Source organism: Erpetoichthys calabaricus, chromosome 7 (assembly GCF_900747795.2).
Source record: "Erpetoichthys calabaricus chromosome 7, fErpCal1.3, whole genome shotgun sequence".
Lineage (NCBI taxonomy): Eukaryota > Metazoa > Chordata > Cladistia > Polypteriformes > Polypteridae > Erpetoichthys > Erpetoichthys calabaricus.
In genome coordinates, this window is record NC_041400.2 from 111,533,513 (window position 1) to 111,558,439 (window position 24,927).

At 39.4% G+C, this 24,927-nt stretch overlaps 1 protein-coding gene across 1 annotated transcript in view; it reads right to left on the reverse strand.

Moving 5' to 3' along the window:
• The window catches only part of hsd17b4 (hydroxysteroid (17-beta) dehydrogenase 4), a 228,134-nt gene that overhangs the window by 67,302 nt on the left and 135,905 nt on the right, over positions 1–24,927 (reverse strand). The gene's annotated exons all lie outside the window — the stretch shown is intronic.

A 24,927-nucleotide genomic window follows, 5' to 3' on the forward strand; every position in this document is an offset into this window, starting at 1 on the left:
TCTGTTGATTAATTAATGCTTTTTTACTTAGAATCAGAACAGGAGCATATTCAGCTTCTGATCTGACTCTAAGTAACAGCGCCAGTATAAATTCACACCCAATCTGACGCTGTTCATTTTCAAATAATATTACATTACTTCGACGATGTTTTCTGATTGGTACTATTCACGTCATAAAATGATTTCTTCAAAACGTCACATATATGTCTCTTTCTTTTTTTAAAATGTGCTTTGATCACCGCCAGCATGGTGTAGCACAGAGCAACTGGCCACCTGCATGTTCTTGCGAGCACTGAATACGCGCACTGAATAAGACAGCGTTATATGCAATCATCAGATTCAAATGTTAACAGTTAACACACACGCAAGGATCGTCTTTCCTACATTTACGTGTGTACCTGTTACAATGTACACACTTCTCTCTATGCTGTGGTTTCTATTACACACCTGAAAAAAAGACAATATATGTGAAAACATCATCGCACTAAATGCAATATTATTTGGAAATGAACAGCGTTAGATCTGGTGTGAATTTATGCTGGAACTGGAAATTCTCTGATGTGGAATCAGTTCTGTATGGTTGTGGGCGTGGGTGTGAGTGGTGGACATAACTGGGAATTACTGTGAATGTGCGTGGTGTTTTGAGATAATGAATAGAGCTGCAAATTATAGGTGCTTGTTCAGTGTAATAGGAACCATAGCACAGAGAGGTGTGTACACTGCAACAAGTACACATGTCGTAAATGTAGGAAGGGCGGGTCCTTGGGTGGTGTGGGAACTGTTAACATGTGAATGTGATGATTTTATATAGCACGGAACGGAATCAGCAGTTCTTAGCATTGCACCACGCAAGCTGTCGTATCAACCACCTACTGTAACTTGCTTTCTTTTTACTTCGGTTATAGTCTTGAATAAAAGTGCACTTGTTTTGTTATACTTGTACATCAACATATGTTCCTGTGTTTGAGCGACACGGGCATGCTCAAAAAAATACATGTGTAATGCCACGAAAAGTGCACACAGACACATCAGTTCGCAAGCATTGGTACGAGAATGCAGTCACAAGTACACTGCAGAGCTATAGCACGTCTTTATGTGAAAACAGCAGTGTCAGATGGGGAGTGCTGCATATAGCGCTGAAGTTACTGCTCTTTACTATGCTTTCCTCTGCATGCCCTGGAGTACAAAAGAAAAGCATACAGCAACATGTGGGGACTGGAAAGATCAGGGAAAAAAAAACATGTGGTCACTGATTACAAGCTGCAAGATGTTATGCGAATGAATATGAATACTATGAATAATGTTGCATCCATGCCACAAACTTTTCCGAGCGTGAGCAGGAACACTCAATAAAACTGAATAAACAGAAAATCAAGTGACGGTGAGATACGAAGGAGGCAGATTCACCAGCGTTTGTGTGTCAGATCCCTGGGGGGGGGGGGGGGGGGGGGTTGGGGTGGTAGTATGTATCGTGATACACTGCAGAACTATAGCGCATCTTTATGTGAAAACGGCAGTGTCAAATGGGGAGGGGGGTAGGGGGGTAGGGAAGGATCCTGAATGCGACTGAGAGAATGAAAAGTGAATAAAAAAAAAAACAAAAACAAAGCTAACCTTTACAAGTATCATAAATTACACCGGCTGTTATAGACTGAAATCAAATGTATCTTTTTATTCTAAAATAGTAAAAATAAGAGCAGTTCACTTCTTAAAAGGGAGTCGTGCAGGATCGAACTCGTGACCTTTTGATTCCCAGTCAGCAACTGATACTGTTGCGCCACGGCGGAGGTCATAGTAAGTGAATGTCAATGTCGTACACTAAGGTGGCTTTTTTTTTTCCTGCAGTTATATTTTTCAATAAAAGCGCACTTGTTCTGTTATATTTGTACCTTTTGTGAAAGTGTTTCTTTGATATTTGGACTTTAGGCTTCATACATTATATAGTTTATGCCTACATTTTGTCATTTACTACAAGAATATGAAAAGCATTTCTGTTTTAAAAATGTGTTTACACAGATTACTGTAGTAATGCAACACACATGAAATACATGTGTTCCAAATAATAATCTATTATTTCCACTCTAAAACTCCACTTCACTCCCAGATAATCAATCAAGGCATGAGCTGGGAGAAGTTTGTGCACGTTCTAAGTCGGTGAGGGGATGGAATAGCCGGCTGCTTGCAGCTTGTCTTTATCTGCACATTTAGAAGACAAAAGACGCTGATGGAGAGCTGTGAACGGATTTAGGAAGCGATTTAAGGTGGGACGGATCTACGACTTTTTTCGTAGGCTCTGGTAATTCTAGTGTTAAACACTATCATCTTCTTTACCAGTACAAAGGCATCATCATTAAAAGATTCAATTTATTATTTAAAGAGTACAATCTATGTTATCAATATTAACATACGCATAAACCAGATGACTTTAATTAACTTTATTTGATACAGCACAATTTCTACTTAATAATATATTACTTCTGTCACACATGTGCGCATGGGAGGCAGCTAAAGGGCTTGAGTAAGGGCAATTTCGAGTCATACTGGGATGTGGCAGAGTGCACTGACTCTTTATCTCCCTTTCCTGTAGACCATTCATGGGAGATCCCACCTGGCCCTCTTGATGTCACTTCCAGGACCAAGCCTATGGAAGGACACCTTACCGGCTCCGGTCCCTGTGATGTCACATCCGGGCTCGAACCTATGGCTGAAGACCTTCATAAGCCCGACCCCCTTGACCTCACTTCCTGTCTTCCCTTTAAAAGCCTCCACCTTTTCCCTATTCCCTCAGTTCTGTTTTGAACTCGGTTGTGTGCAAATCAGTGCTGTATTCACTTAAAACGACTTTTGCAGCCAGGAAACCAGTTATACGGGTGGCTGCCCCAAACCTTCCTATGACTCTGAGTCAAGTTTGTGACACTTCATAAAAAGAATGAGTGTGCAATCTGTAAAATTGCTAATACTGCTTTGTAGAAATGTTTGATCTTTTTTATTAAACAAACCCAAGTCGAAAACATGAATTAAAATATTTCTGAGAAAGAATATGATTTATCTGATGGTATTATTACTCCAATTTTAATAGCTGAATGTAATGTATTACATGTAATAGCTACATTTCTTTCGAAAAAAATATTGATTGTTGTGAACTCTAAATCAAATGTTGAAAATTCTGCATACTTAATTCCAAAATTTGTAATACTGAAATGGATACAAACATTGAAACAGAACTACAAACTGAAAATAAAGTTAATTTGCGGCCATGTATTTTAACATACTATAATCTGCAACTCATTCAAAAAGAAACAAGTAACAGCCACAAATATATGTTAGTTGTGCAATGTGCAATTAATTTCATTATAGTTTTCCTCATACTGTACATTCCAAAGATATTCAGATTAGTTTAACTGACAGCTCTGCATTGGCTTAAATGATATGACTAAATGATATGATTAAATGGAGGTATGTAAGTGCAACAGACCTGAGCTCCATCCAGTGGTGGCTCTACCTTGTGCCCAGTGTTGCCAGGATAGATTTTAACTTTCTCTGACCTTGCAATTTGATTAAGAGAGTTTGAAAATCGATGGAGAAACTAAGTCAATCACAAATGACATAAACCATATTATTTTATTAGAATGAAGTATAATATACAGATGCAAATGTTTATTTGTATATACAAGGAAATAATTCTCATAGCAAGATGTTTGCTAATATTTCAATATACAGTAGTTTTATTTTTGTGCAGAATTTATTACCTATCAATTTATATAGGCATAATTTTCTGATCTTTATAGTATGTTGGAATACTTGTTGGAATACTATTTGTTACATTGTTATACAATTTTTGTAGTTATGGTCTACAATATTGTATTTTCTCATTTCATACCATTTTCAACCTATAAGATCAGGATGTTAGCAACCTGTCCTGGCAGCACCAGTTACAAGGCAGGAAAAGCTCTACAGACATCACACTAGTTCATCATAGGGTTCCTTCACACACACCCACAATCATACTTAAACAGGGACTAGTTTGAAATCATGATTTAACCTTACCATGTGGGAGGAAAACTAGAATAACTACAATAAGAAAATAAATAAAAAATTATGACATGGTGTTATACTATGTTTTGTTATTTAAGTTTAATGTCACTGTTCTCTGTGCCCACTGTTATGGACTCATTCATACAGGCAGACCAAGTATGGTACAGAGGGGCACAGCTTCAGTATTTAGAATTGCCGAGCCAAGCACAGGACTAGAGCGCCTAAAGACAGACTAGTATATTTCTGTCCTCTGTCAGCACACTTTCCTTGTTGGGAGAATGAGAACTGTATTTTTGAAGGTGGGGTTTGAGTCCTTTCCTGTCCTTGTTTAGATCCAAGAGAAGGAGCCTGCACATGGAGCAACCCGAATATAAGGATGGACCTACAACCAACACTTTGAAGCTGCCGGGTGGAAGAGTATGTCTTCTGTCCGGTTAAAATCCTTTCAGCGTGGCGACGACAGATGGCAGACTGCGTAGGTCGAGTCTCCCACATGCTTGATATGTCTGTCATAAGCTTCCCGTCTGTAATACCACGTGAACCCGTCAATAAAGAGCTAGATTATCCTTTTCATTTCTCATGTAATCTTGTAACCGTCTTATTGCATGCTGGAGGGGGATAATACCTTCTTTATTTTTATTTAAATTCAGGTTAATTAAAACGGCGCAATTGAAAAGAACACATTTCCAGAGAGCTAATGCCTCTTAAAGAAACACATGGCGAGACAGGATTGTGTGCATTTAATAATTATTATTACACAGTAATTTAAATTAAATAATAACATCTAACAGTTAGACTTGAACCTAAGATGCTGGATCTGAGAAGTGGTACACAGTAGTGCTGGGCGGTATGACCAAAATTCTATATCACGATATTTTTCAAAATTATACCGGTTTCACGGTATTGGACTGTATTTTTTTCCCATGTATGAGTTGATGTTAACCACATTTTCCACTGCAATTACTGGCTAAGAATAACCTATTCCACTGTCCTGAGAATTATATACAGTGGAACCTCGGTTCACGAATGCCTCGGTACACGTACAACTCGGTTTACGACCAAAAAGTTCGCCAAACTTTTGCCTCGGTTCGCGACCACACACTCGGTATACGAACAAGCCAGTTTCCCTTTCGGTTTGTGCGCGCTGATGATTTCCACACGTGTTGCATTGTTCTCGGTCAGACGTGAACTGCTGAACTGCTGCAATGTAAGAGAGAGAGAGAGAGAGCAGGCAGGCTCATGTGCTGATGAGAGAGAGAGAGAGAGAGAGCAGGCAGGCTCGTGTGCTGATGAGAGAGAGAGAGAGAGAGAGAGCAGGCAGGCTCGTGTGCTGATGAGAGAGAGAGAGAGAGAGAGCAGGCAGGCTCGTGTGCTGATGAGAGAGAGAGAGAGATCAGCTAGGCTCGTGTGCTGATGAGAGAGAGAGAGAGCAGCTAGGCTCGTGTGCTGATGAGAGAGAGAGAGCAGGCAGGCTCGTGTGCTGATGAGAGAGAGACAGCAGGCAGGCTCGTGTGCTGATGAGAGATAGAGAAAGAGAGAGGACAGGCTCACATGCTAGAGAGAGAGAGAGAGAGAAGGCAGGCTCACGTGCTGATGAGAGAGAGAGAGAGAGAGAGAGCAGGCAGGCTCGTGTGCTGATGAGAGAGAGAGAGAGAGAGCAGGCAGGCTCGTGTGCTGATGAGAGAGAGAGAGAGAGAGCAGGCAGGCTCGTGTGCTGATGAGAGAGAGAGAGAGCAGCTAGGCTCATGTGCTGATGAGAGAGAGAGAGAGCAGCTAGGCTCGTGTGCTGATGAGAGAGAGAGAGAGCAGGCAGGCTCGTGTGCTGATGAGAGATAGAGAGAGAGAGAAGGCAGGCTCGTGTGCTGATGAGAGATAGAGAAGGCAGGCTCACGTGCGAGAGAGAGAGAGAGAGAGAGAGAGAGAGAGAGAGAGAGAGAGAGAGAGAGAGAGAGAGAGCGTGCAGCTGAGAGCGAGCCTGTACGTGCAGCTGAGCAGGGAGCCTGGGTGTTTTGTCAGTGTTATTCAATGTTTTTACATTAGTTTACTATTACACTGTGCATTCTATGGTGTAATTAACTATATTTGTGCTTAAAAATATTTTAAAAAATATATTTACATACAGTTCGTACGGTCTGGAATGGATTAATTGTATTTACATACAATCCTATGGGGGAAATTGCTTCAGTTCACGACCAATTCGGTTTACGACCAGAGGTTTGGAACGAATTATGGTCGTGAACCGAGGTTCCACTGTATTGTAGAAAAAAAAACATTTTAATGTGCACACAAGTATCAATACAGGTTTGCATGGCCCCATAAAGTGATAGTTTTCAAGGGGGTGGCACTAATGAAGAGAAGGAATCACATTGCATGACAGTTGCAGTCAAATTATAGAACCTTTTAATTGAACAAATTTTGCAAACTTCTTAAACTAAAATTTTGACAACATATTTTCAACCATCCAAAGAGGAATTTAGACTTAGTAAAATATCCGGAGGAACTTGTCAAAAGTTGTACTGCACTGAAAAGGAGTAAAGAGTAAATATTTTTTGTAAACCAACTACACTTTCTGTTAATGTTAACAATCTCTGTCCATTGACACGTTAAAGTGACTTTTTAAACAACTTTACCATCATTAAACTGCATAATATTTAAACTAATAAATAATAACAATAAAATAAATAATAGTGCAACTTCCAGTATTAAGTTACTTCAAGACTTCAAGACAAGGTGCATTACACAGTACAGTATTCACCAAGTAAAAATTAAATAAAATAAAACAAGTGCAACTTGGTGATGACATCTTTACCAACTGAACCATCATTAAGGCAAACTGCATTAATATGGACCTTCCTTCAAGTTAAGCTATATACATCTCATATATATTTCTCTTCTGGTTCGTCCTGCTTCCACTTCAAAACCGGTCCTGCCCACACGCAGCCGAAACAGCATTTTTCAATTCCTATTCGTCCTCTTCCATGTCATGCACTATACTGGCCAGCTGAGTGTAATACATCCAACTAGTGCTCGAGGTGCAGCCAAAACGGTAAAGTAATTTTACAAGCTTTGCGGGAACAACCTCTGTCTTTACAACAGCTTCTTACACAGCAAACATCAGAAGCTAAAAAGTATTGTGAACACATTTGAGAATACAACTCTTCTTTAGCGTTTGCTTCCATGGGTGCACAGATAACTCAATCTCCTGGCCACGGACCATACTGTTTTAAAATACATGGGCAAATTTATCACCAAATCTCTCCACTGTACGCTAACACTTCTACCTCTCCAGGATATGGACAACAGCATCTGTACAAATGGTGTTCAAGGAAAACCCTAGGCAGGATTTACAACGATACAATGCCCCGACATTGCATCGATTTTCGTCGGAGAAGATGGCGAAACGCCTGCCAAAAGGGACATTTGCATCTATCCCATAGGCAACTCCTGTACACAGATTTCCACGCTCAATATGAATTGCGATCCTATGGTTTACCCACTTTATTAAGGACTTTTATTCCCTTACGGAGACTTTGGCTGGCACAAAGATTTACTACATGTTCCCGATAAAAGAACTGCCAAGCGAATAAGGCTTACTCAATGCCAATTTTACGCGTACAGATTAGCAAAGAGGAATACATTTAGTATTTTGCACTTGTGGACACTTTTTGTGACTGAAGACAGAGAAGAAAATTAAAATTAGTCAAAACCTTTTATTAATACATACCAGGCAAGGGTAAAATGTCAGAGAAACACAGTCCCAGGACACCGCGCTTCATCTGCCTCGAGCGCAGATGTCCTTGTTCTTTTATACCTTTCTAATCTCCTGATCGTTGACCACGTAAGCAAAAAATAGCATCCTGACTCATTGTACTTTTCCAATTTTGTAAAGTCATTACCCTAAAGGTATATTTTCTTGTCACACACATCATCAAAAGAAACTTCCAGAAAGTATACATGCTTCTTGTCACGTACGCAAAACACAAACAAGTTTCATCACTCTGTCCTATTTTCTATACACACATACATTTTGTTCAATTACATCTTTTTTTGTTTCCACACTCCTCCCTTTTTGAACAAAAATGATGTGGGCCTATATAATTCTATCTTGAAATGGTTGATGAAGGGGAAGGGGGAGAGAAAATGGAAGAAGCTATATCGAGACATGCACTCATCATGTAGCACATATGCCCTTTCCATAGAGGCGGTAAAGTACTTAGATATTATATAGCAAAACAAAAGGATAATACAACAACCAACCAGGAGGAGGAGACAAAATGTCACAACCAAAGAAATGAAAACAGATCTTATCCATTGTCCCCAGGACCCAAAGGAGGATGCAAACCACTGATCCCAAGGATTTGTAATGCCAGAATTAGTGGAAAGTTCTTTAGAAAGAGCAGTAAGGCCTGCCAATGCACGAGTTATTGATCCATCTGGCGCGGTATTATTTGGAATATATGTACAACAAGCATCACCAAACATAGCACAGACACCTCCCTTTTCTGCAAGTAACATGTCCAGGGCTAGACGATTCTGCCAAGTCATCAGAGAAGTACGATCAAGCTGTTCATGTATGCCTTCAATAGCGTCTTTGGTGAAATTAAGGAAACGTTGTTGGTTATATTAAAGGTCTACATTCTTATTGATAGTAATTTGGGGTATGATAGATTCAAAACCAGCTGCGACTTGATCCCTAGCTTTAAATCTGTCTGGGACACCCCTAGGGACTCCAATAGCATCTATGTATACTCCAGGGCCATGAAAGGAGATATCAGTAGGCATATGGAAAAGAGAGCGGGTATGTCGGAAATAAAAAGGAGGTGTGGAATAATATGGGGAGTGAGAGGGAGGTACAGGTACCAGACCAATTAGGGGGAAGGGTGGCAAATAATTTGGACCTACGACACATCCACCTAGGAGTGGTTTGGGAGAGAAGAAAGGAAGACAACCTGAAAAGTTTGAGAACAGAAAGAAAATGGTAATTCTCCTACCCATGTCGTTCCATAAGATTAATTTCCTTCGTGAGTTTGAAACATAGGGGTATCCATGTGACGGGTGGGGAAAAAGAATAGATAGATTAGAACACTTTGAACCAGAGAGGGGTTTCTTGGAAGTAGTGAATAAGTACAGAAGGCAGGGCAACCCCACGGGGTCAGAAATGTTAGATAATGGGAAAGGGACTGTAGCTAAATGGGGACGGGCTGCAGCACACGCATAACAATGAGAACGATTAACTTGCTTAGCTGAATAGAGAACCCACTGCAACCATCTATTCTGATCTCCATAACCAGTTTCTATTGAAAAAGTGGATGAAAGGGTGGAAATATTCATAATCTTAACAGGAGAAAAATCTGAACCAAAAGTTGGGGAGATGGGTGTGTGTGCCAGAGAATGAGGGGTGTGTTAGTAACAGGATCGTCAATCTTAATTAGAAATCTCCCTAAAGGGTCTGTTCCAGATACATATACCCCTAATACATAAATACCTGAGTTACAATGGTTGTCAGCACATACAATGAGAGGCATGTCCTTTTATGATAGAAAACCGATTTTTCAAACCGTATTTTTGGGCCTCAAAAGGTTGATAACCCCAGTTCTCAGTTCCAGTGTTAGCAAAAATCCATTGCCAGTTGTCGCAGTCACTTCCCCTCATACACACGTATTTGTCAGATCCGGTCCACTAGGCTTGTCGACCAGTCCCACAGTTGATAATAGAGCAGAAATCAAACTGCACTGATGTGGTAATTCCCAACGGGAAAGTCAAGGTGACCAGGGCAGTAGACAATTGAAAAGAAAAGCATAGTAGCACAGCAATCAAGGGTGCCATCTCTTGCAATTGTGAGGCGTGAATCCCGGCAGGCAGTCCTTCAACTTTCACGGCGTGTGGTGTGGATAGAAGAATTTGGAATGGTCCTCTCCACCTAGGCTGATGCCAGTGTTTCCTCCGAGTATCTCGAACCAGGATCCAGGTGCCCAAAGGAATTGGTAAATTCTTGGAAAGGGGGGCTGGTCCTCCAGGCTTGATCAACCTGCTGGTGGATTTCCTTCAACGAGGTTCGCAAACCTGCAAGACTAGAGAGAAAATCATTGGGAGAAAAGGTTTGTTAGTGTGTTTATGAGTCCAGACTCCATCAGAGAGGGACCCTTCTTTGGACCATTTTCTCCTTTCGATATCCGTGGCTGCATTCTGTAAAGAAATAATTTGATTATCAGGGTCCTGGTCATTTCTCTGTTGGAATAAAGAAATTGGTGTGTTATTATATGCAGCCTCTTTAGCAAAGTGGTCAGCTAATTCATTCCCTTTGCTAGCAGGATCCTGTTTTCCTGTGTGAGCTTGACATTTAACAATCGCTAGCTCCGATGGTTTGGTTATAACTTCTAAAAGGGATTCGATCAATTTCTGATGTTGGATGGGTTTGCCAGTACTGGTCTTAAGTTGTGCTTAAAGGTTATTTATGCAACATACTTAAACGCGTCTTTTCCTTCATGCTTATTATTAACAAGGAAAACATACGTGCTTGAACCTTTATTCGTATCAAGTGTGCTGACCACTGCGTCACCATGCTCTTCCTTTATAGTACCTAAAATACACAACTTCCATTCATATCACAATTAGACACACACATTCATATCACAATTAGACACATTCTGCTTATCGCCAAAAAACTTGTCTCCCTTCTCATGTAATATTATTAAAAGAGCATTTTCCCTTCAAACTTGATCAGGGTTTAAAAGGAAAAATACTTTTGTATATTTACAAGCCTTAAACAAAAGTGGAGACAATTCATTTGCGCTAAACCAATTACACAAATCGATAATTATCTTTTTCAGTTTTTTAGTTAGAGCTCTCCAGGACTGGTCTTAAATTCCCTTAGTTTCCATAGTGTTCCATGATCATGGCAGACTCCAAAAGCATACCTGGAATCTGTATAAATTGTTACGATCTTCCCTTCGGACAGCTGACATGCTTAAGTGAGTGCTACGAGTTCAGCTGTTTTGTGCACTTAGCTTTATGAAATTTGATTTGCTTCCAGCAGGCGGTCCCCTTGGACCACTGCGTAACTGGTTGAGGGCGCTCCATTTTTCAATTGTAACATTTGACAAAGTACAGAGTACATTCTGATACTCATAGGGATCCCTTTTAATACACTCTATAACATACAAAATCACCCAAAGCATTTTCAACACACTTCACCCCAGTATTATTCTATATTTACACTATATTTGGAAACAATGCAGCAAAGGAAACAGAAACAAATGGACTCTGAAGAAAAGCAAGTTCAACTCTTCAGGACAAACAAACATAAAACAGCCTCTCAATGATGTTAGCTGGTGTTAACACAATCCTGCTCAGCTCACAGCAAGACCGCATTCCCAGAAAAAGGCTACAGTCACAATGCACAACTTTAAATACACACGTCACAAGAAAAAAGAAAAGGACAGAAGAAATTTCATGAGAACTACATCCGTGCTTGCTAATACAGCTTCTGTTGTTGCAGCCACAGCACGAAGACACGGAGGAAATGCTGCGGCCACTGGATCCAGTTTTTTAGAAAAAATAAGTCACCGGTCTTTGTTTATCTCCATGTTGTTGCGTCAGTACTGAATTCATAAATCCCTGCTTTTCGTCCACGAACAAAGTGAATGGACGAGAATGATCAGGCAACCCTAGCGCAGGCGCAGATAAAAGAGTAGCTTTGAGGTTACAGAGCCTTCTCAGCCAGTTGTTGCAACGGCTGTGCTCTTTCAGTAAAATTTAGAACCCACTGTCTGTAGTAGCCCAGAATACCTAAAACAGACATAACCTGTTGTTTTGTTTAGCTGCAGCTTAACCTTAGAAACTTTATGGCCATTTTTCCCCCAGAAACAGCAACAATTTCTGAGTATCTATTGTACAATCTTCTTTCCGTAGCGCTACATATTATTTCCATCTACATACTGTATCAATGTACTACCTTTTTCCGGCCAGACGCCTTCTCAAATTTTGGGCAAGAGCTTAACCAGAAACACAAAGGGCTTCTCTGTATCCCTGAGGCATGACGGTCCATGTCCATCGGCGGTACCGCGTTTGACGAGATCGGGATGTACGGCGGAGATGCCAGCCTCTGCTTCGGGAGACAAAGGATATTGGGCACGGTGCGGGTGGAAGGAGGACTTCGGGTGGATCACCAGAGGCTCACAGTGGGCTATCCTTTGAAACACTACTTTAGTTATTAAATGGTCAGGAGTATCAAAAATACCTGGAGTAACTTGTAACCAGTCTGTTCTTTCAAGGCATTTTTCCACCCATGGCCCTATTTTCTCCCATTAACAGTGTGTGATTTAGCTAAGGAAAAATGAGGCACTATGCCGCCAAGATAATATATGTGCTGTGAGCATGTAAGATGAACAGAAGCAGCTGCCTTTGTGGATGAAATAAAAACACAGTAGATGTGAAGGGTTTCGGGGCAAGTACCAGAAGTAAGGAAAGATTCTAGCCAGGTGGTGTCTACTTCTATAGGGAAGTATTGGGCAGTACAGTGTAAAATGTCAGGGGCCTGTAAATTGGGAAAAAACAAGGGGAAAAAGAGTGTAGGGCTTTGAGGAGAATGGTGTGTGGGGAAATATCTAAAGTCCATGCTGCAAAAGAGGGTTTGGGATAAGGGGTAATTTGACACAACAACTTGGGGGTTGAACAGAAAAAACAAAGCTGATTCAAAAGAAAACGATGCAGTAAGGTATGTCCGCCAGGACGTGACTGGACTTGAAGAGGTTTTGATACTTGAAGAAGATGAGGTTGTCCAGAAGCAGTAAGCACAGTAACAGTTTTGTTCGAGGTAGGGACCTTTGCCAGCAAGCGAGTGGCACCAGTATCGATTAAGAAAACAGTCTTAGTGCCATCAACGAACAATGTCAGTAAAGGATCAGTCTCTGAATTAAGAGTGAGCAAAGGTAGTTGAAAAGAGTGGCTGGAGGTCCCAGCGTTTTCCTACGGCCAGTATTGTTAGTCAGGGGTGGCAGAGGAAACAGGTGGAATAAGGGGAGGTGGGGGCTGTTGCTGTCTGTGAGGGCACTCCCGACGAAAATGTCCAGTTTCACCACAGGCGTAGCAAGAGAAGGAATTAGCATTGGAATTAAAGGGAGAGGGAATAAAAGGATTCTTAGTGTGGTCAACAGGAGGAGCTCTAAAACCACCTCGTCCTCTTCCTCGTCCTCGTCCCCTTCCTCTAAAGCCATATCCTCGACCTTAGTCAGGAGCATTCCTGGTATAATAGTTCATCTGTGTTGCCAATAATTTGGCATGAGAGTTCGATTCGGCCTGTTCAGCATGTCGTTTGACTTCATCAAACGTGGCACTTTCCCATTCAATACAGGAAGTGCGGACTTTGTTTTGTATATCAAGGCGCAAGCCGGAAACAAAAGGTGGAACTGCAGCTCGGGTGCGGTCATCAGCATTTCCCAAGCCCGAGTGATTAGCCATAAGGTCTTGAATCCTATGTGCCCATTCATCAACTGTTTCGTCTCTCTTTTGTTTTGCAGCAGAAATAAGGGACCAGTCCGTTCCTTTTTATATTTTTCTGCAATATTTTGTCTCAACGCCTCCCATTGTGGGTTAAATTCGCCTTCTCCACCTATCCCCTGTCCTCGAGTTAAAGCTGGGTTCCATACCCATGGAATGTCATTGCGGACACCCCTGCTAACAGTGGCCCATGTGGTCCCAAACTTTCGACGAAGTACCTGGGTCCATTCAGCAGCATTAGGCTTATACATGCTATCTAATTGATCAAGTTGTTCAACAAATTTTAGTCCTCCTACTTCCTTGGGATCTGGAAGTGCATTCACGACATCTTTTAATTCTTGGATGTCCCAATTCCGATGTATCATAACTGTTGTGGGATTTTGGGGTCCAGCTGGATGGGCAGGGTTATAATGGGGATTGGGAACTTCTATTAAAGGGCAAGTAAGTGAATGTGGAAGATCAGAAGAGAAAAAAAAAAAAGTTGGAGCTGGTTTGTGACTTCGAGTGCATTTAGAGACGGGGGTTTGTGTAGTACAGGGTGAGTCATAGTGATCTGTGCCTGGGGATTCATCAGGGGAAACTTCTGCTAGTTGTAGTGCAGGGGGGGGCAATCGGAATGGGGAATAGAGGAGGGGATAATAGAGGTGTCTGAGGTCGGTTCTGAGGAGGGGGAAAAAAAATAATAGGAAAAAAGGGGTACTGCTTCTAAATTTCTATCGATTCAATACGGTCCACTATTATTTACATCTCCTGTCCCCTCTATTGGCCAACGCCCACCACTCTGTCTATTCCGTTTCTTACATGCCTTCTTGAAATCTAAACCTGTCTTCTTTTCTATTAATTTTCTAGGAGACCCATTTTTACGGGGCGTCTGTTGATCCTCCGAAAATAATCCCTCCAGCACTAATGATTTTGATCCCCCTGTGCGGCGATTAACAGGCTTACTGTTATAAATTCCCATTATATCCCCTTGCTCTCCCGGGTTCTGTATTTAATTTTCCAACTATATACTGATTCGCCTAATCCCTTGTACGTATGAATCAGCAAGGCATTAAGTGTGCCACTCACTAAACCTAACTGTTCCCTTCTTAGTTTCAAGGGGAGACACCTAACTATCGGTCCTGATCCAGTTCCCAGGAGAACACGGTTTTGTTGCTTATTCCGTATGTAGATTTATTTATTTTCCCATAGCGCTACATATCTTCCATAGCTACATATCTTCCATAGCGCTACGTGTCATTTCGTTCCTAACAGCAATCCTGTAATCTGTGCTCTTTTCGGTTTATTTCCATACCACCCCGTTACTCGTCCCGTTAGCCTGTCCGCTCACATCCCTGGATTCCAGCTCAGGTGACTTCGTGTCCGATTCGGTTCAAGTCTCCATCACCTTAAGCAACCCGTTGAGATATGAGTATGACTAGACGGTCAACAGGAAACTCGCCCTCCCGTTATTTAGAAAATAAAAAATATTCGGAAATCCCCCGGTGCTTACCCCAGCCTGGAAATGTGCAAGCTCTGTCTGGAAATCCGTTCAGTCACCGTGGATGTAGCAAAGAGGAGACCAGGGGCTCCTCACGCAAGAACTGTTTCAGGACAAGGCAGTCCTAACTTTTGCCGGAGCTGCATGCTCTGCTGCCGGAGCTGAAGTTGACGGCAGTCCGCTGGTAAGACGGATCACTGAAATGGTCTTGCCGGAGGAGTCGACCGGCCGTCTCTTGCCCCACGTTTGGGCGCCAAAACTGTGGACACTTTTTGTGACTGAAGACAGAGAAGAAAATTAAAATTAGTCAAAACCTTTTATTAATACATACCAGGCAAGGGTAAAATGTCAGAGAAACACAGTCCCAGGACACCGCGCTTCATCTGCCTCGAGCGCAGATGTCCTTGTTCTTTTATACCTTTCTAATCTCCTGATCGTTGACCACGTAAGCAAAAAATAGCATCCTGACTCATTGTACTTTTCCAATTTTGTAAAGTCATTACCCTAAAGGTATATTTTCTTGTCACACACATCATCAAAAGAAACTTCCAGAAAGTATACATGCTTCTTGTCACGTACGCAAAACACAAACAAGTTTCATCACTCTGTCCTATTTTCTATACACACATACATTTTGTTCAATTACATCTTTTTTTGTTTCCACACACTCCAGCGGCAAACTATTCGAACAGTACGTCGTAGATGCGTATGTTAAAACAGAGGGCGTGCGTCTCAACTATCTCAGATTACATCAACAAGATCAGCGTGTGGAACTATCAGATGCAATGCAAGCAAACTCTGAAAATAACAACATACGTGTAGGCAAAATGATCATATTACCGTCCACATTTCCAGGAAGTCCAAGATACATGCAACAAAACTACCAGGATGCCATGGCCATAGTACGTAAATTCGGAAAGCCTGATTTATTTATCACTTTCACATGTAATCCTGCTTGGCTGGATATTCTACATGCACACTGTGTCTTTCAAGAAGTATTTATTTCTTCCTGATTTCTGAATTCCTTTCTCACCGTTTTCAAGAAGTATTTATTTCTTCTTGATTTCTGAATTCCTTTCTCACCGTTTTCCGTTCCTATTCTTACACCGCCATATGCTACGGCGGGTGCCGGCTAGTAAATAATAAAACTGCAACTTGTATTTATAACGCTATTTGTGGTATAGCCCCACGGACGTGTATTAGGGCCACAGTAAAGAAAAAAAAATACAGACACAGGGAAGAAAAAAAAACTATATGTCGAGAATAAAGTCGACATATTGACTTTATTCTCGACATTTCCACTTTATTCTCATAATTTATTTTGTAATTAAAGTAGAATGTCGTAAACTAAACTTCATCCTAAAATCAATGTTTAATTTATTAGATTTTCTCAAACCCCATCATAAGTTAATGTAGCACATTAAATGCTTTGTGTTAAGTGTTCCCCAACACAGTTGTTAATTGCTGTACGCGCTTCTTAAACTGACTTCCTCTACACTAAGAGGAGGCACAAGCAGCAATTGCTGCACAGAATACATTCATTTCATGATATTCATGCTCTCTGAACATTTCGAATGCTAAGATAAATACTTGAAATCATTTTCAGGATGAAATGCATTAAAGCCGGTATTAAACATGCACGGTAGTGCTGCTCCCTCGCAGTAAGGGGTCCCAGGTCTACGTTCAGTGTAGAGAACTTTATGGCAGGTGTGACGAGGCTCCAAAAAACTGGATGTATGAATGGGTATTGCACAGGTTTAAATGAAATATTGTGTAAATGTTGGGTTCGTGATCTGGTGTTCGGAGACACGAACACAGAATTTAATGGATGTTCTTCTGAGCAGGCTTTCTTTATTGCATGCGTGCTGTCTGTCTGATGTACCAAACCCCCAGTTCCTATCCTTCCTTTTTCTTTCTCCACATAACCAATCACCACACGATAAACGTATTTGTGAAATGAAAACTAGTTATAAACTTAGACCACGGAGTGTTCAGAACTTAAAAAAAAAAAATCTTCGTTATACATGTTTAATTATGCCGTCCATTCAGGGTTGTGCCCATCCCAACAAGCATTGTGTGTGAGGCAGGAGCAAATCCTGAACGGGGCGCCAGCACATTGCAGGGTGAATACGAGCAGTACATACACTAGCAGGGTTAATTTAGCATAACAAAACCCCACATTCTATATGACTTTGAAAGGAAACTGAAGCACACAGAGTAAACCCACCAGAAAAACATGCAAATTCAAAGCAAGGAACACCCGGGACCCCATTGCTGCGAGGCAGAAGTGCAACCTCCACGCCACTGTGCCCCCACATGATTAATACATGTTTTAATGCATTTCATCATGAAAATTATATCAAGTATTTATCTTAGCATTCTAAATGTTCAGGGAACAGGAATATCATGAAATTAATGTATTCTGTGTGCTGCCAGCGCCTCCTCTTAGTGCAAGGGGAAGTGAGTTTAAGAAGCAGTAGCAATTAACATGGCTCCGGGAACACTTAACACAAAGCATTTAATATGCTACATAACTTATGATGGGGTTTGAGAAAATCTAGCAAATTAAATTTTCATTTTAAGATGAAATTAAGTTTCATCTACTTAAATTAAATTCTAATTTAATAACAAATTACAAGAATAAAGTCAACATGTTGACTTTATTCTCGTCATAAGCGTCAAGATTAAATTGGAAATGTCGAGAATAAAGTCAACATGTCGTCACACTTTTACACAGTATTGAAAAAAATAAGACAAGTACAACTTGGCTTGCAGAATTATCCAGTAGTATAGAAACAGTATTCACAAATTTGGACATAATGGTTCACATCCGACCTTTTAAATCCAAAGTATCTCCAGACAACAGACACGGCTCCTTTTTCCAGCAAAAGTTCTTCTGTGTCATCATGTTCAACTTTATCGTCTGCTACAGCTTCAGTTTCGGAATGTTCCCTGTCCATTTTGACCACGCAATACCTCCACTACTGTATGTACTCCATTGCATGTGTTTAGCGGTGTAGCTCCACTAACGCATGTACTCCGTTGCATGTGTTTAGCCGTGTAGCAGTGAAAAAGGTCCTCCTTAAACAGTTTCCCGCTGCGCCACGTTCCGAACGTTGTTTAGGCAATTTAAACCGGTGTTGGAGTATAAGAAAAATCATAACAAAAATAAAAAACGGTTTTCTGTATGAACTGGTACACCGCCCAGCACTAGTACACAGTAATTTAAATTAAATAATAAAATCTAACAGTTAGATTTGAACCTAAGATGCTGGATCTGAGAAGTGGTAGCACTAACCAATACTGTATGCATTTATGTGGTACATAAATTAGAACTGCTTTCTCTTGGATACTGCATCTGTTCGCATTACATACCCAATCACTGCCCATGAGTAGTTGACACATTCTCCTCATGTCTACCTGGACTTTCCTCATGATTCAGTGTTCTATTCATTTACCAAAAAACCCTAGGATGCTAAATGCATAACACAGCAGCACTAAAGACTGTTATATTTCTTATAAACCATAAAATGTATAATTATTTTAAAATAGATGTAAAATGTTCGTGGCTCTGAGGCTAAGGATCTGCGCTGGTATCCCGAAGGTTGCCGGTTCGAATCCCCGTCACTGCCAAAAAAAGGCCACTGCTCTGCTGGGCCCTTGAGCAAGGCCCTTAACCTGTAATTGCTCCAGGGGCGCTGTACAATGGCTGACCCTGCGCTCTGACCCCAAGGGGTATGCGAAAACTGCCAAATTCCTAATACAAGAAATTGTATAAGGCGAAATAAAGAACAAAAACAAAAAACAAAAATGTTTTAAAAAAAACAAAAGGAAGCACCAAATAATATACAGGCAAGTTTCAAGTTCTTGTAAAAAAAGTTATAGTTATAGTTTTGATTTGTTTCTTTACTCTGAATAAAATATATTGGAATCTGATTGTTCCATTTTTGGATTTTTCATTTCAGTTTTAGATATTTACCCTGTTAAATCAAGTACTGCAGGTACTGCTAAAACTACATTTTGTATTGTTTGACCAATTCTGTTGGTCTAAAGATTTATTTTGCTTCCCTGCTTTCTTTAGTTATTCACTGCTAATTTATGATCAGTTTCTAGTTTTGGTTAATTTTGGTTTTCTTGTCCTTATTTTTAGTCTTTGATACATTTATTTTTTTTTTATTGTTAGTATTGTGTGGTTAATTTAATTTTCTCTAGTTTTATCATTTTAAATTGTTTCTTTTGAGTTTTGTTTATTCTATTTCCACTTCATGCAGTTAAATCTTTGCTTTAAAAACAATAATTAGTACTGAATAAATTTAATTAATTATTCAATTAATCAATTTTTGGTAGCACATAGTCTCTGGGAGATGTTTTCAGATATTATTCGCATTAAAAAAACAAAATCATTTGCAATTTCATCTTCAAAGTCTGCGCACAAAAAAATGCTGTAAAAATTTAAATTAAAATGAAATAACCCCGTAACTACTTCAGTGTAAATGTGAACTACCCTCTTTAATAAAATCCCTGTGTGCGTCCAGGTGTCCGTGTGTGTGTGTCTTCTGGTGAAGTACGCATGCGCGGGGCACGGTGCGATGTGCGATATTACTGTCAGAGAAAGTTACAGGCATTTTACGGAAATACAAACCAGTATTACTGCGAGAGGAAATTAAAGGTACACAATACAGTGACGCATATTACAGACACATACAAGCCAGTATTACTCTCAGAGGAAATTAAAGGCATATTACCGACGCGCACGCCTGTATTACCGCCAGAGAAAATTAAAGGTATATTACGGACGTACAAGCCAGCGGACATACAAGACAGTATTAGTGTCACAGAAAATTAAAGACACACAATGCACGGCGGCAGCCCACGAAGAACGGTCAGCTCAGCAAGTAAACATCAACAAAAGAAAGGCTGAAAGAAAGAAAAATATGACCAACAAAAAGAGGTCAAAGTCCCTTGCCATTTAATATAGACTGTTCCTACTAATGTTTATGCACTACTGTTCTAGCGCCCATTATTTTAACGGGCTTAATGACTAGTGATGTAATAAAGGCTAATCTCTGTCATCTCTCTATTATAAAAAAAAAATCTTGGGAGGGAGACGAGACGTGATCTTCTCTGAAGGCAATATCACGTCCTGCGAGAGACACTTTAATGTCACGCGAGACAAGACAGTGAGACAACACTTAAAAAAAGTTCACGGACGTCTAAACTAGCAGTTGTTGGAATGCATTTGGCAGACACACTTCATGTGCTCCCAGCTCTTAAAACAACAACAAGCGACAAGAAGAACACGCAGCTCGCCAACAGCAGTAAGCCAGCAGTAATTACAAGATATATCCACATTTCGCTTAAGTTAAATTTTCCTCTTATAACTACCTAAAGTCCCAGAATACATCCACTTTCTTATTTAAGGTATTACTGTACATTCTGAAAATAATGTTTCCTTCACTGCTGCATTTTATTCTCAAATAGCAATTTCAGCAAACACTTCAAAATATAAAATAAACTATCAGTGACAGAATAAATGCAATTTTTTTTTTTTTTAAAGTACATTGAAAAAAACATTACCTACAATGGCATCATTCACAATAAGTGTCCAACCTCTTGATATATTTTAGATAATTTTAATCTGAAGAGCTGTAGTTGATGCACAGTTTTAAGAAAATTACAGCAAGTATTACAAAGATTAGTGAAAAATGAATGTTGTGAATAATCAAATTACACACCTTGTCTGAGATTTTAAAAGAGTGGTGTTTTTCCCTTCATTGCCTGAGACAATCTAGTGGTAAGCATCATAGAATTAATAGAGACAGTTTCTAAATTGTAAATAAAAAATAAGCATAATGAAGGAGTTCCACATTTTCAACAAAGACGATTGAAAGGTTGCTTACATGTTATAATGATTAACAAAAGGTCAACAAACTTTATGCCTTCTAAAAATTAAATACCATACAAGGGAGGAATAGAATACAAAATTATCCTGATTTGTTAATTTATATGGGGATTCTCTGAAAAGAAATTACTTTGGGAAAGATATATCACTTTTGCCTTCTAGAGACAGCTGATGACTTCACTACTAACTAAAATTTTGCTTAATGTGTTATCTAATAATAATAATAAAAGATACTGTATAATGGAGGTAGTAATCATAATAATACCACCACAATGGACGTTAATAAATATAAAGCACTATGAATTAAAAAAAAATAAAAAAAATGAGATAATAAAACAAAAGAAAAAACAATACAAAATAAGAACAATTTAATTAATAACAATTAATAATAATAAAAAGTAAAAATATCAGACTACTTAAAGAATACTGAACATAAAACTATAATAAATAAAATCAGATTAAAGAAAATGGTGTACATTGAAGAAAAGAGTGGAAAAGAAAAAATAATAATGATAATAATAAGGAAAGACATAATCATTTGTATTAAAACATTGTCTAAGCTTAGAATGAATTAAACATTTTTGGTCATTCTTTTCCCAATAATGGCTAGTGCTAGTAATACATTTATCTTATTTAAATAACTTAGAAAAAAATATTACTGGTAGATGGTTATACTGGTGGTTTGCAGTGGAATTAGCATATGGTACTGTTGTGGCTGATTTTTTTAAATTTAAACCAGTGATTTAAATATGGTTTTATTTGAAAATAGTGAACGTTTTCATTTAAATAAGGAGTGCAAATTTAAACAAATAATCCACTGCAAATGTTTGCTTCTAAATAAAAAATAAAAGGCTACAATTAAAAATAAATCACACCAAAAGTACAAGCACCTATTTTAAAAAACCAAAGGTGCATGGATGTGCATGATGATTATAAGGAAGCATAGGCATCAGCTGAGCAAAACCAGCAGGGTGATTGTGCTTCAAGTGTGTCCGTAAATTGCTTTTACTTGGCAATGCCAGCAAACTGCCTCGTTTACATTTTCTGGTTCTTCTTTATCATTTAATTAGAAAACAAACTGAGTCCAAACTGCAGAAGTCACATTTAATTTTTTAAATGATATCTATCTTCAATGACACTGCTTGTTATAACTCTTACTTAAGGTCACTAATGGTGCAACATCTTTTTTTTCTGAAGCAGTTGTGCCAAAAACATTGTAACTCTAACTTAGGGCAAAACCCTCCAATCGTTACTTCGAAGAATATCCAATAAAATCGATTTTGATTTGTTGGTCCTTATTGGTCCATCTAGGTAGCATTGAATTTTCCTATGGGTTATTTAGGTTTTCAGTGTTCACTACACATACATTTCTTCATGCTCCTGCTAATTCCCAAAATTAAAATTTTAATCACTACTGGATGATTGCATTTTAGCAATTCTGGATGCTGTGATTCATTTAAGAAAAAAGGAGAGAGAAATAAAAAATTGGTAATTTAGATTTTACTCATATGTGGGACATGTCACTTTGGTGTGCTGGGTAACCAAATACAGGTACAGGCCTACTTCTAATACTACACAATTAAATCTGTGATTACTCAAAGTTGAGTTGCATATGAACTACTTACTTAAATGTCTGCAAAGCATTAGCAATGTTATTTCTTGGAATTCTATCAGTGGGAGTTCTAAGAGATTCTCTTGTGCTGGACTGACAGCCAGAGTCAACTTGTTTATATGCAATCTCTATTTGTGTCCATTCAATGCCCAACCCAATTCATTTTCAAATCCTGTTCAGGGATTGAAGATAGCAGGGAGAAGATAGTTTAGATTCATTTTGGCTTGTAATTACACACTTATAAACACAGAAATATCATATGGCAGGGTAAGTCTAAATTACAGAACAAGCAAACATTTTTTAATAAAAATATGTGGGCAATATTGGAACTCTGCTTAACAATTGTTAAGGTTTCAGCTACCTAATTAATTTTGGTCTTCTTAAAAGCCTCTATTAAAGCTCTTTTACTAAGATGGTGAACATATATTATGCTGTGCCTGGTTCTGTAATAACCATCTCTTGGCAAGAATTCTTTAATCCATCCATCCATCCATTGGCCAACCCGCTGAATCCAAACACAGGGTCACGGGGGTCTGCTGGAACCAATCCCAGCCAACACAGGGCACAAGGCAGGAACCAATCCTGGGCAGGGTGCCAACCCACCGCAGGACACACACAAACACACCCACACACCAAGCACACAATTCTTTAATGCTGTTCTAAAATAAATCTGCTGGCAACCTGCTTAACCTTTTACTTGAATTTCTAGGTCTTTTGACATTTCAATATACAAGAAACACACAACCTAATAAAAGATTCTTTGTTCTCTGAACGGGGCAGGGGAAGGCTGTTGAGTGTAATATTAAACATCAATGTTTGCAATGTTGTAATGATGGTTTTTTTGACTGATCATTATTTTACATATATGTATATATTATATATATATATATATATTATACATATTATATAATATATATATATATATATATATAAGTATATATACCGATATGAGGCCACTTTTGATGGTGGAAGATGTTTGATTCAAAGCCATGGTTTAGAAGCTCAATCGTGGTTACACTCTTGCATCAAGGACATATTTCACCAAACTGATGGAGAAAAGTGAAAGAGTGGCATAAAATCTGCCAAAAGAAAAATGTATCTCACAACAGATATGGGCAAGTGTGGCCACTATAGCCTACCTAGGCATTACATGCCATTACACTGCAGATTACAGGAGCATGTTGCTCTGACTTACCACCATACCACTGGAGCCATAGCATATAGGATCCAACATTATGGAGTGGATGGAGAAAATGACCACCAGGTTTGACATTTCTCCTAACAAAATGATAGCCCTTGTGCATAAAAATGGTGCCAATATTGTGGCTGCAGCAAGAATACTGGAAGAGAAGAATGGGTGGTCCAGTATGCACAGCAAAGGCTACACTTTTGCATCTGGTGGTTAATTCTGCATTGAAGCACTCAAGCGCCGATGGAACCATTATTTGGGGCTACGAAATGTATTGTTGGAATCTTCAAAAGAAGTGACCTTGCCTACAAAAAACTCCAAGTGAGCCGACAAAAAATGGGAACACCTGGCCACAACCTTATTGAAGATGTGAGCACATGTGTGAACAGCACTTTCTCTATAATAAGCCAACTACTGGTGTAAAAGTGGCCTGTAACTGCTACACTGTCTGAGCCATCTGTCACACAGAGGGGCAAAATATATCTTGATCTCAAAGCATTATCTTTATGTAGCATTTCTTTTGTTTCCTCCGCTCCAGCTCTTTTACAATTCTTGATCCACGAGATTTACACTGCCAATCGTGCTATTGTAGTCGACTACAGCACAACGCTTCATAAAGTGCTTGTTGCCTTTTGCCGGTACAGTGACTGTAGCTGTATTATGTACAATGCTAAGAAGACAAACATCTTTCTTGCCCTTCCATTTCAGCGCAAGCACTTTACCCTTTTGCCAACCTACTAGCACACTTTGCTATAATTTAGCTTTGCCAAAGTCTTCAGGCATGCCATGACAGTTAGGTTCCATATGAGTCAGTCTTTTTTTTTTTAGCAAGATATCAAATAGCTCTGGTGAAGTGCAAAAATTGTCCATGGTTACACAGTAACCTTGATCCAGCAAAGTATCAATCAAAGTCGTCACGATGACGTAGCAACTCCATACGGATTGTATTTTGGATCAAACATTGTTCCTTTCCTTGTGTACAAAACTGAACTCCAAATGTATCCCGTTTTAGATTCACAAAGCTCGTAAAATTTTATGCCAAATCTTGCTCTTTTTGATGAGATGTACTGTATCCATGACAGTATGCCCTTATAAGCTATGACACTTTTCATCAATGCTGACATCGCGGTCCGGAATGTAAATGCTCCGAAATTTTACCACAGTGGCCTGGTATATCTCCCAAATTTTCTTCAGTGTGGGTGCTGGATAGG